The sequence below is a fragment of the Bidens hawaiensis genome, unplaced genomic scaffold (assembly GCF_021521415.1).
Source record: "Bidens hawaiensis isolate Kalapana, Puna unplaced genomic scaffold, B.hawaiensis_p1.1 tig00041817_1, whole genome shotgun sequence".
NCBI classification, from domain to species: domain Eukaryota; kingdom Viridiplantae; phylum Streptophyta; class Magnoliopsida; order Asterales; family Asteraceae; genus Bidens; species Bidens hawaiensis.
In genome coordinates this window covers 74,279-78,603 of record NW_027505745.1, presented here as the reverse complement: position 1 = coordinate 78,603, position 4,325 = coordinate 74,279, and the positions used below count along the sequence as shown (strand labels likewise).

The following is a 4,325-nucleotide window of genomic DNA, read 5'->3' as shown; positions in this document are numbered from 1 at the left end:
ACTTCCATATATACCCTTGTAGCTTGTCTGTGTATTTTAATGTCAAATTTTGAAAATAAATTGGAATAGCATAAGCATAATTGCTTAGAAAAATAAAAATAATATGTACACTTAGAATTAGAAAGTATTAATTAATATGGTTTTCCTCGGGTTAAACGGGCCGTGTTAGTGTAAAGTTTGTGTTCGTGTCGACTCACCAACACAACCCATTTGGCAGCCATGAATTTTAGTTAAGTTATAATATGGATTAGTAGCGGGTTAGTGTGTGTGGGTGTAGTAATGGGACAAAGACCGAGCCTTGGGGCTAGGCGCGAGGGCTATATTAGACATGATTTAGACGTTTTTGACCAACTTTAGGACTAAAGAATTGGTTGATAAGAACAAAACAGGTTATAAATCAAGGAATTAGTGTCTTTATTAGAGGATTTCAAGAGGGAAGTCTTGAACATGTTCAAGCTTCCAATGGAGGAGAAACGGAAGCTTTGGCAGGAAGAAGACAACCACGAAGGTTTCGGTCAGCTGTTTGTCGTTTCCGAGGAGCAGAAGCTTGACTGGTCAGACATGTTTTACAAAACCACTCTTCCACATAATCTCAGACAGCTCCAACTCTTTCAGAAGTTGCCACTCATCCTCAGGTTCAACTTCTAGCTAAAACTTGACATCATGCATTTTGAAACTCATTATTTGATATTAAATAACCGAAATCATACTTCTGGTTGTGATATAAAACCAGTGTAAGAAAGACTTGAGCGTGTGCATGGATTAGTTTTGGGCTAATACTGAACCAAAAAAAGACGTTTTTTAGGTCTTTGAAAACCATTCATTTTCTAGTTTGTTCAGTTTTACAAAGGGTTTGGTTCGGTTACGGTTTACCATTTGGGTTTAAAATTTTTGGGCTGAAAAAAACTTGGTCCATAATAATGAGTTCGGCCTTGAATCGAGCCTAGATTTTTTTTTTGCTAATTATTGATTAATTGATTATTACACATTCGGACTTGAAACTTTTAGTTTCTCTGTACCATTTATTAATTTCTTATAAACTCTTTAGAATCGGTTTTTCGGCTTAGTTCGCTTTTTGGTTGATGCTAAAGCAAAACTGAACCGAAAAATCAGTTTCTAAACAACATAAAACCAAATCGCTGTTTTACTTGGGTCCAGTTATTTCGGGCCGTTTACATCGGTTATTTTGGTTACCATTCAACTATTTGACTCTCTATGAATAAATTTAAATAAATATAAAAAACTGCAGGGAGAAGTTAGAAACTTACTGTAATGAAATGAAAAGGATAGCAATGTTAATATTGGATCAAATGGGCAAGGCTCTAGGGATGGACAAAGAGGATATGAATGAGTTGTTTCAAGATGGTGTCCAATCAATGAGAATGAATTGTTATCCACCATGTCCCCAGCCCGAAATGGCGTTGGGATTCTCACCTCATTCCGATGCAGACGCGTTAACAATCCTCTACCAGTTAAACAAAACTGCAGGCCTACAAATACGCAAAGATGGAAAATGGCTAATGGTTAAACCTTGACCGGATGCGTTGGCGACACTAACCGTAATTAGCTTTGTTTACAAATTATTAGTTTCTAGTTAAATCCTACAAAATCAAGATCTTTCCCTGTTTCAATTTCTTCAAAACCCATACAAGATCTTTAGAAAAACACAAAATTACGACAACAGGAAATAACACAAATCATTCATGTATCCAAATCTCTAAAAAGGCAATGCTAGCAACAATGTGAATCAGTTGTATATAAATTCTAAAACCTAACTTCCCTAAATCTAAACAAACTCAACAAAATCATTTGGTTGAACAAGAGTACCTCTTTCGGTGACAGTGGTAGTGCTTGCCTGAGGCAGTGTGAAGCAAATCGGATGAACCATGCCAAAATCCAATGCTTAAGCAAATCGGCAGTGTGAAGCAAATCAAGAGTTAACGCTACTACCGAATACAAGGTCGATGGGACTGACGCCTTACCTTAGATTTCAATTGAGACCATTGAGTCTTTAAATAGCCAAATCGAGTAGCTATAGGTTGTAAAAAGACACCAACCGAAGGGGATCATTATAAATGAAAATTTGAAGGGTCTAGGTATAATCAAATACTATAGCATTATTTCCCAATTTCATAATAACAAATACGCAATAAAGCCTAATATAATCTAGTAACTGAAATTGAATGAGAGGCCACCAAACTGAAAGGAATTGACGGCACCTGATTGATATGGAAAACAAGTTGAAGGGAATAAGTTGGATGTTATGGAGACAATTGAAGAGCAATAAAAGGTGTAACGGAAGGATGAGTTACGGAGGGAGCCCATAAGTAATATTGATTGCAATTGATTGTTTACATGATTGTAATGTCGCCGGACGGAGGTTTGCCTGAGATGACTTGGAAGGTCGTCGGGGTGAATTGCATTAATTATACCGGCGTCTCCTCTGATGGTGTACAATTACCACCATATTGTTCATCAAATATGTTTTATTGTAATATAGATATAGATAATTTGTAACAATTATCAAATTTCAAGTAATATTTTAGTTTTGCTTTGTTTAGTAACTAGCTTTGCTTTGTTTTTTACTAGTAATGTTTTATTTCTTATTAGCACATTTTATTTTTTGTTACTTTTTCAATTGATTACAATAACGACGATGAACATTTTATTATATAAACAACACATATTACAAACATGACGATACTAAACATAACAACTTAAACTAAAAAACAACGTCCGTCGTTTTAATCCGGCGTTCTACAACGATTAAGCGTTGTTACCGGCGGTAGGTGCTTGAGTTGTAGAGCCGGACGATTCTCCCGCTTTCGCTTTCTTGACATCCAAACCTTTTTTCTCATGACAATATTTATTAGTATGCTTGCGTAAGGTGGAGTTCGACCCCACTTTCAGAAACTTCGAACAGTACTTTCACCGGGCCATCTCTTGTTAGTCGGCCATGACACACAAATCGTAATGAACCCAAACACCGGGGCATCGTGTTATTTCGATCACCATGACAACGTCGTCGTTACTTGCCATCGTTTGTCGGTTTAAGCTTAATTGTGATTTCGAGTGTGTTTTAGAGTTTTGAAAGTGGTTTAACAAATTATACACAACACCTTGCTATTTATAGTATGTGGGTAAGTTGTTTATACTTAAAAAACCGGTTACAACGGTAAAAAACGGATATATAGCCGTTGGAATCGGTTCCTAATGGCTATATTATTTAAATTTCAAAAAAATCCGATGTACCCGATTTTTCCGTAAAACCCGGTCCCGGTTCCTACCCGAACCGGTTCCACTAAGTTCCCATTTCAGTCCATCGGGTCGGGTCCGGAAGCAACCCGGTCCCTGACTGGAACCGGTCCCATTTTGTACTCGGTATGAAAAAACCGATTCTGAACCGGTTTCGGGTTTTAAAAAAACCCCATATTGTGCACCTCTAATGTACGGTATCCTTTTTATGTTGTTAATTCATCCTATATATATTTATATGATTTGTTATTGAAATTTGGGTAATATAGTTTTATAGTGCAAATTAATTTATATGCTTGGTGCTTATGGAAGCATCATCAATGTTATGGATTCCGCATTTAAAGTTTGAAACATATCATGGATGTCACAAATATTAGCTAAGAAATGGACTAAACATATCATGGATGATATAATGAAGAATCAATAGAGTTGGGATCCTGAGTATGTGAATAAATATGCAGAGAAATATGCACGGGAGAGGAAGAGGGATGAGAAAAATGAAAATACTGATGAACCCATTCCAAAGAAAAAAAAATTCCAATTAATGCAATACCTATTCAAGCTATTAAGCCTGCGGATGTTGAAGATGAACCCAAAATGAATGAACCTAAGATTGATGCTCTTGAGGATCTGTCTAAAGCTGATGATGATGATACAGCTGATTCCCCACATGTGGACATGACTGATGTTCATAGGGAAAACATACAAACCATGCTGGATGAAGCTAAAAAGGAAGATCCTAAAATTATAAGTATCTTTGTAGACAAGTATCTTCTACCTCCTTGAGTTAGATGTCACATCATCCTCATTTTCATTCAGCTCAGTAGTTTTATCAGTTAATACTTCAGTTTATCCTGATACTACAACCTCCTCAGTTCCACTTCCATCATCAACAATCACATCAGTTTGTGATTCAGTCATTATAGCCTCAGTTACTATTGCCTTAGTCAATACAATATTATTTTCATTTTCAGCTTCATTCACTACATTCTCAACCTCCTTTTCAATCTCATCTTCACCATTCTTTTCAACTACCACATCATTCTCATTTACATCATATTTCTTAACAA

General features: G+C 36.2%; 1 pseudogene across 1 annotated transcript; it reads left to right on the top strand.

Moving 5' to 3' along the window:
* Positions 1-272: 272 nt before the first annotated feature.
* Positions 273-4,041, top strand: LOC143615081 (protein SRG1 pseudogene; annotated as a pseudogene). Its single transcript, XR_013150405.1, has 3 exons — positions 273-635; positions 1,250-1,559; positions 3,826-4,041. The product of XR_013150405.1 is annotated as a protein SRG1 pseudogene (transcript).
* Positions 4,042-4,325: the final 284 nt, after the last annotated feature.